Source organism: Nicotiana tabacum, chromosome 7, assembly GCF_000715075.1.
Source record: "Nicotiana tabacum cultivar K326 chromosome 7, ASM71507v2, whole genome shotgun sequence".
Taxonomy (NCBI): Eukaryota; Viridiplantae; Streptophyta; class Magnoliopsida; order Solanales; family Solanaceae; genus Nicotiana; species Nicotiana tabacum.
The window spans coordinates 73,340,352-73,352,592 of NC_134086.1; the positions used below are offsets into that span (position 1 = coordinate 73,340,352).

The 12,241-nt window shown below is 33.5% G+C and overlaps 1 long non-coding RNA gene across 1 annotated transcript; it reads left to right on the forward strand.

Moving 5' to 3' along the window:
* Positions 1 to 7,293: 7,293 nt before the first annotated feature.
* Positions 7,294 to 11,884, forward strand: LOC107794573 (uncharacterized). Its single transcript, XR_001649952.2, has 4 exons — positions 7,294 to 7,591; positions 10,175 to 10,256; positions 10,332 to 10,448; positions 10,998 to 11,884. It is a non-coding gene; the product is annotated as an uncharacterized LOC107794573 (long non-coding RNA).
* The last annotated feature ends 357 nt before the right edge of the window (positions 11,885 to 12,241 follow it).

The window sequence follows — 12,241 nt, forward strand, 5'->3', positions numbered from 1 at the left end:
GGTGGTCGTAAATCATTTGATTTTGCTTAAGAGACTTAATATCCCTTTTCAAATTCTCAATTTCTTCCTTTAAATCATCAAAAGAAGTATCTCTGCTAGGCGTACTGGACTTCTGAAGTCGTCTATTAATTTCAGACAAAGAATAAGGCGCAAAATGTTCAAATTCGTTCTTGTATTTTTCAAAAGGTTTTGAACTACTAGAACTAGAACTTGCAGCTAAATTAATAATTTTTTCACGAAGTTTTTCATCTGTAACTTCTTTTAAAAGTTCTATTACATTATCAGATGTAATAGTTTTCATATTTAGATTATGAAATTGTGATTGCAATTTATAAAATTCGTCACTATCGCAAGTACAAATATCACCTTTGCAAGCAGTGCAAGAAGTATCAATATTTTTATCATTATCAGAAAAATCAATTAACTCAACTTCGTCTTCAGATTCAGTCTCAGAGTAATAGTTATATTCTGATCCTGAAGTGTATAATAAGCCATAAACCTTATCGTGTAACTCATCATCGAGTTCTAAGGTTTTCAGCTTTTGAAGCTTGCAATTTGGAGAAATATGACCAAACTTTCCACACTTATAACACTTAATATCAGCGAGATCTCTTTTTGATCTATTCTTTGTAAATCGAGTAGATTTTCGATGCATTTTTCTAGTATCACGTTCTTCCTTAGGCCTATATCTAGACCTCTTTTTCTTATACGGGCTATCCGGGTAAGGATACCTATGATATTTGTTTTTCTTCTTCCTACTTTGAGTAGAAGTTCCGGGTAAACCGAACTGGGTATAGAAGTCACCTAATTGGGATTTCTCTTTAAGCTTATCAATCTTAAGCTGTCTAGAAAGCTTAGCTCATTACACAATTTCAATCCTTCTTGTGTACATACTCCTATAAGTTTACCATAGGTATAATTACCATACTGAATCTCACTGTAACTACCCCTTAACACATTCCTTACTCTTTCGGCAAACAAGGAAGGGAGACCGTCTATAAACTTGGCTTTCCAATGGTCATATTTATTCTCGGGTAGTTCCATAACCCTACTCATAAAAGTATCTTTATACCATCTAAATTCACTAAGGGTCTTACATCTAAGCCCATTAAGTAAGGTTCTGATGGTCTCATGATTTGAGGTAAATCTACCATTAAAATGCTCTAAGATTGTAAGGATAAGGGTATACACTGCATCTTCTCTACCCTTAACTAGAGCCATACCTATATCATCAACACCTTCGTCGACGGCTGTAGCATTAATAACGAAAGTCTTTTCTTCTATAGATAAATGATTATCCCACCAGCCCCGAAGTTGGCCAGTAAATCCTGCAATAATCATTTTGCAAATAGTTCTATCCGTATTTTTAACACTTTTATAGATAGTCGAATACATAAGCATTCTGTTTACAAGAATGGTTAATTGTCTATTAGTTAAACCATCAAGATTCCATTCATAAATTTCGGAACCGCTATACGACGTATTAGTCTGATTCCAATCACGTTCCTCAATCAACACATCTTGAGGAGAAGGACGGGGATAATAGTAAGTTTGCATCCTTGGTCTGTCAGCATACCTACTATTTGGTTTAACTATGCCTTTGAGTTTATTAAACTCTGACTATGTCTCAGTTTTATAATCAGAAACGGGGTCAGTTTTATCAGCAAATTTTTTTGATAAATCAATTGGTCTAACATTCAAACCAGAAAGCTTTTTATCTAAGAGCTGAGCTAAGTCATCAAGAGATTTAAATTTAAAATCCTGAATCTCAAGAGGTCTTTGAATATGAGTAAGAATAGCTTGATCAACTGTTTTACTTCCTGAAATGGAGGCAATATCAGTTGGTCCTTTCTTAGTACTCACTTCTTTTATTAAAATAGTCAAATCATCAAGCTTTTTATCAAGAGAACCAATATGTTCTCCTAAATTTTTTACATATATACCCAAATAATTATTTTGAGAAATCAATTTATTAATTTCTGCGATACTAATAGCTGCAACATTATCATCAATAAATTTTTGAAAAGCAATGAAAGTAATACCAGTATTATTAGGTAAAATAAAGGGAGCCTGAGGAGGATAAATAACTTTAGTAATATTACCACTCCCATCTTTATAAGATCTTTCTAATACCTTTATATAAAGAGGCAAATAAGTTGTTATAAACCAAGGAACAAAATACATAATTTGATTATGCAGGGCACAAGTTTCATAAAATTCTTGAGATATATTGTTCAAATAATCTTTACTATAAGTATAAAAAAACCATGTTTTAAACTGGTTCCATTTATTACTAAAAAATTTCTTTTGAATATAATTTCGTGCCCGAGAACCGGGGCTAAAATCAATTTGGTGCGGAATCATTAAATACTATTGGGGTCGAAATCCATCCCGGATACAGAAGGAATATCCTTATATGAAATATTGTCATTATCTTGAACAATATTTGTTTGAGGGTTAACTTTAACCCTTTCAACCATCTTAACCCTTTCATCAGGTTTATTACTAATTTGACTAGCAATAGTGTGTAAAGAGACTGCACGATTGTGAGCTGGACCGTATACTGGTTCAACAGGGGAAATATGTTGAATAGCAGGGAGAAGTCTATGATTAGAAAACGAATGTCTATTATAAATAGTAGACTTATCATCAAATTGAATACAAATCATACCATCCGGATTTTGAGTAACATACGAAAATTCAGTATTTGACAAGTCGTCAGTAATCTGACTTGGGGATATGACAGAATTTAAAGTCCAAGTAGTTGGGAAATTAATTTCTTCCTACCTAATAGGTCTCCTAGTGGTGACCTTGGATCTTGCAAAATTGGTTTCTACCAATATGGTCTGATCCGATGTATCGTATAACTTACATCTAGGATTCAAAGTAGATAACAATTTGAAATAAATCCTATAAGACAGACATATAAGTTCAGAACCAGGCGCATAATTATAACCATGCGTTTTCACATTTAAAGTCAAAGCATCAAAAATATTAACATCAGAAAGAGATAGTTGTAGATTGGGTTGAGTATTAAAATATACTGGACCATAGGCCACTGTAGATTCGATCGAACCCATCAGAGACTGTCTGAAGTTCAGATTTCTAGCATCTCTAAGAGCTGCTAAAAAGGTCTCTGGTAATCCTTTAAGGGTTAACGATTTAAATGCAATTTGAACCATACAAATATGCAGATAATGATAATGATGTTTATATAAATCTATATCATGTTTGTTTAACAAACAAATAGTCTGTTCATACGAATTTAATGCTAAAGAATGCTCAGTTGTTTTTATCAATTGTTTAGAAGAAAGTTTATCAAACCAACCATAATCATAAATGGTTTTTATAGAAACTTTAGGAATTGTCCATTTATTTAATAAATCAAGGTTTTGAGGTATATCTACCTCTTCAATTCTAGTACCTTTAGTACTTGTTTCTCCCAGATCCATTCCAAAAGCTTCATATCTATGTTGAATATTTCATATCTATTACATATTTACCATGCCAGTTCCTAGGCTCTGATACCATTTTACACCAGGATCAGGGGTAGGCGGGCGGTAGTCCGCACGGCCATCCAGATCTAGCTGCTTTAGTACCTTTGAAGGTTGGCGGTAAAGATTCGAAATATACGAGAATTCTATTATAGTTTAATGACTGTATGGAAGGATCTATATCCTTTTACCCAAGCAAGGGGCCTGTCTAGGTCTGATACATACTCTTATTAAGCTCATGTGTCTAGCAGTTCTAACTGTGAAAGAGATAGCCCTTTTGACAACTTCAGCGGGCTTTAATGTCACAGCTGGCTAGACATAGCCACTAAGGCAAAACCAATAAAAGTAGTACCAGAGTCGACTGTACCACCATCTTGGAACCAAGCCAAGAAACTATATTAAAATTTCTTTATATTTTGAAAAAGTCTGGATTCTTCATGGTTAATATACAAGAGAAATTAGTTCTTCAATATAGATATGAATCCGCTTAGCAGCTTACATAGATATGAATCCGTTTAGCAGAGAAATTAGTTCTTCAACATAGATATTTAGTTGGAATTAATCCTTCCTGAATGCAGCTTACATCAGCACAACTATCAATCATAGCTATGTCAATTATAGAAAAATTATTATCGATCAAAATAGTACATTTAATATACCATTTATGTGCAGTAATAATTTGCATCATACCTAAAAACATGTCAGATTTTTCTTCAGTCAGATCAGAAATTTCTTTTCCTTTATCATTAGAAAATTCAGAAATTTCTTTAGTCGAAAAATCAGGTAGAGAATTATTTTTCTCAATTTGAGTAATTCGGTGCTAAAATCAATTTGGTGCGGAATCATTAAATACTATTGGGGTCGAAATCCATCTCGGATACAGAAGGAATATCCTTATCTGAAATATTGTCATTGTCTTGAACAATATTTGTTTGAGGGTTAACTTTAACCCTTTCAACCATCTTAACCCTTTCATCAGGTTTATTACTAATTTGACTAGCAATAGTGTGTAAAGAGGCTGCACGATTGCGAGCTGGACCGTATACTGGTTCAATAGGGGAAATATGTTGAATAGCAGGTAGAAGTCTATGATTAGAAAACGAATGTCTATTATAAATAGTAAACTTATCATCAAATTGAATACAAATCATACCATCCGGATTTTGAGTAACATGCGAAAATTCAGTATTTGACAAGTCGTCAGTAATCTGACTTGGGGATATGACAGAATTTAAAGTCCAAGTAGTTGGGAAATTAATTTCTTCCCACCTAATAGGTCTCCTAGTGGTGACCTTGGACCTTGCAAAATTGGTTTCTACCAATATAGTCTGATCCGATGTATCGTATAACTTACATCTAGGATTCAAAGTAGATAACAATTTGAAATAAATCCTATAAGACAGACATATAAGTTCAGAACCAGGCGCATAATTATAACCATGTGTTTTCACATTTAAAGTCAAAGCATCAAAAATATTAACATCAGAAAGAGATAGTTGTAGATTGGGTTGAGTATTAAAATATACTGGACCATAGGCCACTGTAGATTCGATCGAACCCATCAGAGACTGTCTGAAGTTCAGATTTCTAGCATCTCTAAGAGCTGCTAAAAAGGTCTCTGGTAATCCTTTAAGGGTTAACGATTTAAATGCAATTTGAACCATACCAATATGCACATAATGGTAATGATGTTTATATAAATTTATATCATGTTTGTTTAACAAACGAATAGTCTGTTCAGACGAATTTAATGCTAAAGACTGCTCAGTTGTTTTTATCAATTGTTTAGAAGAAAGTTTATCAAACCAACCATAATCATAAATGGTTTTTATAGAAACTTTAGGAATTGTCCATTTATTTAATAAATCAAGGTTTTGAGGTATATCTACCTCTTCAAGTCTAGTACCTTTAGTACTTGTTTCTCCCAGATCCATTCCAAAAGCTTCATATCTATGTTGAATATTTCATATCTATTACATATTTACCATGTCAGTTCCTAGGCTCTGATACCATTTTACACCAGGATCAGGGGTAGGCGGGCGGTAGTCCGCACGGCCATCCAGATCTAGCTGCTTTAGTACCTTTGAAGGTTGGCGGTAAAGATTCGAAATATACGGGAATTCTATTATAGTTTAATGACTGTATGGAAGGATTTATATCCTTTTACCCAAGCAAGGGGCCTGTCTAGGTCTGATACATACTCTTATTGAGCTCATGTGTCTAGCAGTTCTAACTGTGAAAGAGATAGCCCTTTTGACAACTTCAGCGGGCTTTAATGTCACAGCTGGCTAGACATAGCCACTAAGGCAAAACCAATAAAAGTAGTACCAGAGTCGACTGTACCACCATCTTGGAACCAAGCCAAGAAACTATATTAAAATTTCTTTATATTTTGAAAAAGTCTGGATTCTTCATGGTTAATATGCAAGAGAAATTAGTTCTTCAATATAGATATGAATCCGTTTAGCAGCTTACATAGATATGAATCCGTTTAGCAGAGAAATTAGTTCTTCAACATAGATATTTAGTTGGAATTAATCCTTCCTGAATGCAGCTTACATCAGCACCACTATCAATCATAGCTATGTCAGTTATAGAAAAATTATTATCGATCAAAATAGTACATTTAATATACCATTTATGTGCAGTAATAATTTGCATCATACCTAAAAACATATCAGATTTTTCTTCAGTCAGATCAGAAATTTCTTTTCCTTTATCATTAGAAAATTCAGAAATTTCTTTAGTCGAAAAATCAGGTAGAGAATTATTTTTCTCAATTTGAGTAATTCGGTGCTAAAATCAATTTGGTGCGGAATCATTAAATACTATTGTGGTCGAAATCCATCTCGGATACAGAAGGAATATCCTTATCTGAAATATTGTCATTGTCTTGAACAATATTTGTTTGAGGGTTAACTTTAACCCTTTCAACCACCTTAACCCTTTCATCAGGTTTATTACTAATTTGACTAGCAATAGTGTGTAAAGAGGCTGCACGATTACGAGCTTGACCGTATAGTGGTTCAACTTGGGAAATATGTTGAATAGTAGGTAGAAGTCTATGATTAGAAAACGAATGTCTATTATAAATAGTAGACTTATCATCAAATTGAATACAAATTCTACCATCCGGATTTTGAGTAACATGCGAAAATTCAGTATTCGACAAGTCGTTAGTAATCTGACTTGGGGATATAACAGAATTTAAAGTCCAAGAAGTTGGGAAATTAATTAGAAAACTAATCAAATATTATAGTAGAAATAAATGTACAAAAAAGGTAAATACAGATAATTTATAATATTTATATTTTGAATTAATAAATAAATAAAATATAAATAAATAACACTCAAGAAAATTATTGACAAATTTAGATAATTGAAGAATTTTAAACAGTATAACATAAATATAAAAATATATATTTTCAGAATAAGAAAATATATATGTATGTTCTACTAAAAGAGAAGTAGTATCAAAATATTAAGTCAATTGACAAATTAATAAAAAATTATATTTGTAAATTAGTAAATGTATAGTACTAAGTACTGCTAATTTAATAAAGAATAAACAATGAATAAATAATTTATTCAATTACTATAATACTTTGTATCCTTTGATTTTGTATAGATTTTTATTATATTTATATATACTACATTAAATAATAAAATAATATAATTATTATTTATTAAAATAATATGATATATTAGATCATAATTTAATTTACGTCCAATTATGTGACACTTTGACCCAAAAAAAAGAATTATCTAAAACTACTGGTAGGAATAGTACTGTAGATATTTCGACAGTTTTGGCACATTTCATTTTCGGAAAATTTCCCTCTCGCCGAAAAAATATTAAAAGATTTGCCTTCTCAATCTTCTCTCTTTTATCGGGCAGCGACAAATCTATGGCTTCCTTCGAGACAGGAGCATAACCTTCATAATATTTTTCTCAGCTGTTTTTGTTAGTTTTTTATTTTCGTTCGCTCCGCAGTTGTTCGCATTCGAGAAGGTTTCGGTGTTTAGTAGGTGGGTTTGAGACCGGAGGAGATCTCGTTTAAGGCTTAATTCGGTTTTGAGTCCTCAAATAACATACGGTAAAATCTACTCAACTTTTCTATTGTTAGCCTAATTTTTTTTATTTGCTATTTGTTGTCGCTTTCTTTTACTTGTGAAGACCAAATGTTAAGTCTCTTTTGCTATTTATTTTGCTTGTGAAGAAATAGCCCTAAATTTATTCCATCAATTCGTTCCTGTCTAAATCTCTGATGTTTTTCTCATGTTTCGTGGTGCAATAGGTGTTACAGATCTAGATTTTCTGTTTCATGTGTGATCTTGTCTCACTGACAGTCTCAGCTCCTATTTCTTTTTGAAATAATTTTATGTCACTTGATTACTCCTTTTTCTGGTACAAGATTAATTAGTTGGAGAAGGGAAACCCTAGTAGCCTTATCTGCGATTAATAAGATAGGCTTCCTTGATGGGTCTTGTGTTAAACCTTTACCTCATTCTCTGAATGAGTTAGTTATCATGGCTCCTTAACTTACTGACCCATCAAAGTAAGTATCCGGGTTAAGGGCTTGCCCATTGTGCATATGGTTCATTTTTTTTTTTTTTTGGGAATCAATATATAAAATCTAATCCTGTTTTTTTCTTCTTCTTCTGGTTCCAAATTTTGCTGTAATAATTTTGTTAACATTATTATGTTTGATATGATCTTTCTTTCAGCATTTTTTTTCACTTCATCTTCTTTTCCTTCCATTAATTCCTGTTTCATTTTCAGCCCTTTACAATCACTGAGTAACATAAGCCTAGTTATACGACGACGAAAGGTGATTATAAAAAGTTGCGAAAGGTGATTATAAAAAGCTGCGAAAGGTGATTATAAAAAGTTGTTTTTGCTGCCTCCTGGGAAGGAATACTTTCTTTTTGTGGGAGATAAGTCCTTTGAAATCAAGGAAATTGGAGATAATTGGCATGAGACTATTGAGAGGAAGGGGAATTTTGTCAACAGACTATCGGTTGATAGGACTAACTTACTGGGAATTTGCAAATACCTTAAAATTACTTCAAAAGGCAAATGTAGAATCACTAGAAAGTGGGAAATTATGAATCAGTTATATTCATATGTTATCTTTCAGAACTTTAATGTGTATTGTAGATACATCAGAATAGTGTCACAAAAAGGCAAGACGAAGTCCACCATAATCATTCCAGAGATAAGAGTTATGCCATATCAATAATTCTAGCTAGGTATAGCTATGCAGAGATTGTCGAAATCAAAAGCTAGCCCAAGAATGAAGTCAAAGTAGTAGAAGTAGCAAGGAAAGAACAAAATGTGATTGTCATTTATAATGGTTTGCTGAAATCCAGAGTTGAGTATTTGCAGAGGTGCTTGTTGGGTATTTCGAAAACTTAAACTCAACCATCCCAATAAGAGTGAGGTTCAAAGATGGGCAGAGAAGTTATGGAATATACCCGGGGGGTTATAGTTAAAGAGCTAATGGTCTCCTTTTTCTATTTGAATTCCCTTCCAGAAAAGAAGCTGCAAGAATTAAAGTGAGTGCCGGGTCACTTAAATTGCAGGTTACATTTGAAATGGTGGTTGCCAGTGAGTCTCTGTCATCGGAGAAATTGGTGTCAGATATCATATGGGTAAAACTCCTACGTTTCCAACGCATCTATGGTCAGATAATATCTTTCAAGAAATAGGAGATAAGCTGAAGGATTCATTGAAATGGATGAGGAAACCAGAGAAAGGAAGCATATGAGATGGGCAAGAATATGTATTCAATATTCAGGTGTAAAATTACCGGAAAATATGGAATTAATGGTGGATGATTTGGTGTTCTTTGTTCCGATACTGGTAGAATCTAATATTTGGGTTTAAAAAAGTGATCGGAAAGTTGATCGAAAAATCAATGACCCTCATCAAGATCGGGAACATGAGCAAACAACCTCATTAATGCAGTGTGAGAAATTGAATTTTTCCAATGAGGATTCGTCATTAAGGCAAGGCATGCGTGATGAGCGAGATAATAGCTGTGAAGAGCGAGATGATCGGAATCTAGAGGGGGCTGGAGTAATAATGGAGAATGTAACGGTGTAAATCCCAAAAGAAACATCGAGAAAGTTATGGGCAAGCAGACTGTTAACGGACATTACATTGGAAAAAATTTAAGAGGCTCATATAAAGGACACTTTCACAAGTCCCAACTTGCTTTGGACCGAGGCTCATATGAATGGAATGAGGATTCATATCCCTGACCCCAACTTGCTTTGGACCGAAGCGCAGTTATTGTTTCGAAAGTAGGAATATCTAGTTATCCATTCTCTCTGAATTATAGGTTATGTGATCAAGTAATTACCGATTGATAGTTAAGGTTGATTTCATATTTAGGTATACATCATATGGATTTCTAGTTATATAGCATTTTTTCGGTAAACAATAAAAATAACAATAAAAGATGAGAATGATGTCATCTAAGAACAAATGTTAATCATTTGTTGGAAGAAAATAAGGAGTGTGTATTCCACGTCTCTTGTCATTTTAACATGAATAGGTATTGACATTGTATATTTTTGCTTATCTTTGGATATTCTGTTATTCAGTCCATACTTATATTCTACATTTCTATTCATCAAATATAAGCCTTCAATCGATTCTTCTGTAACTCCAGGTAGCCCTATGGCAATGCTAGTAGCGTTCCACCGACGTTATAAAAGAGATGGTTTTGGCCCCATTATTGTTCCCAAGGACAAGTTTGTGCTCTCTCTCACAATCTCTTTTACTTTATTTCTACCTGAAGTAAGTGGTTGAGTTTTACTTGCTTTCAGATTATGGGGCGACAAACCCAAATATCCTTGCAAAACTTTGAAATTGGGGGTGAGCGTGAAAGAATGCCGGAAGCAATCATACGCGCATTCGGTATTTTTAAAATGTGTGCTGCCGAGGTTCGTACTACTATAAACTAGACAATATCAATTTTATCTCTAAAATTATACTACCTCAACTTTAGAAGGGCTTCTTATGCAATAGAGCCTTTTCTGTGTCTGAGTTGGTTGTTTCTTCTTTCTTTTTTTTTTTAAGCTGATTTTTCCATGATTGTTTTAGCATTTGTAATTGGTCAGCTGCTAACTGCTCTAATTCTCTGCTTTGTTGGTGAATTTTTGGTATGACAAATTTTTTTTTGCTTCTTCTGCTTACGTGTTTAAGTAATGGGATTAGCTCAAGTTTATAAATTTAGCTGGATTAGAGCCTTTTATTTGGCTGGCTAAGCAAGACTTTGTTCCTTTTTTTTTTTTCTCTCCTTTTTCTTTTCAGTTGTTTTTTTCTTTTTTCTTTTCAGCAGATTTCTTATTGAGTGTTTCAGAACTTGTTGACGGTATGCTTTCTAGTTGGTCTAATTATACTTCGTTGGTGGGGATCTTGGGGGTTGGCATAATGGTTTATCAGACTTGGCATAAAATTTTCTTTGCTTTTGTCTATTTTGTTGAAATTAGGAGCGCACCTAGAGAACAAGGGAATACAATTCAAGTTTCAGCAATCAGGAGCCCACCTGGAGAACAAGGGAATACAATTCGAGTCTCAGCAATCAGGAGCCCACCTGGAGAGCAAGAGAATGCAGTTCAAGTTTCAGCAATCAGGAGCCCACCTGGAGAATAAGGGAATACAATTCAAGTTTCAGCAATCAGGAGCCCATCTAGAGAACAAGGGAATACATTTCGAGTCTCAGCAATCAGGAGCCCACCTGGAGAACGAAGGGAAGAAGCAATTCAAATTTCAAATAATCAAGAGCCCGCCTGGGGAACAGAGGAAAGGAAACAATAGTCAAAGGAAGACATTTAAAGGGTTCAGCAATCAGGTGCCCGCCTGGAGAAGAAAGGAAAGCATTTCAAAGAATACCATTCAAGTCAGCCACAAAGGAACTTCTGAGGAAAATACAAGTCAACGAGGCAACATCAGTCACAAGATCAAGTTTGAAAATAAATCTTTGTAAAGCATAGATCATAGCTTAGTCTAGCTTCTTCATTTTTGTCATGGGGTAATAAGGAGGTCAGTAGGCAGTATCAGCAGCAGCAACAGCAGTAACAGCAAAACCGCAGCTTCATGGTAGTCTCAGCTACCAAAACTTCCCGAACTACATTGACCTGATTCCTTTATAGCTAAGGATATGTAGGAAACCTTTGAAGCAGAGGTTCGGTCAAAAATTTCAAAAAATGCTTCCCACGGAGTGTTCGAACAGGCAAAAATCTCTCGTATCCGCTCACTTTATTTTTGCACGAAAACTCTTCATGTTTTCGGACAAAGAGGGGCAACTGTGAGCATGTAATTTTTGCTTCATAAGAATTACTCCAAAATAATTCCCAAAATTAGGTATTGTCTTTAATTATGTGTTATTTTAGGAATTATTGTGTGATTTTCCTGATTGTTTGCATATATTTATGTGCATGTTTAATTTTATTAATGCATCAAAAATACAAAAATATAGCATTTGCACTTAAGATTTGTTTTTTATATTTTTTGGAATTAATTAATAATTAGGTGTTTTACAAAAATGAAAATTCAAAAAATAATAACATATTTTTGTAATTTTAGTCAAATTGTGTGATTTTCTTTTAATTTGGCATTTAATTATTTGTGATAATTATTAGTTAGAGTTAATTAGTATTTCTAAGTTAATTTGGTGTTTTATAATTTAATTAGGATTTTAGTTTTAAATTTTTGAAAGAAAAAGAAGAAAAGA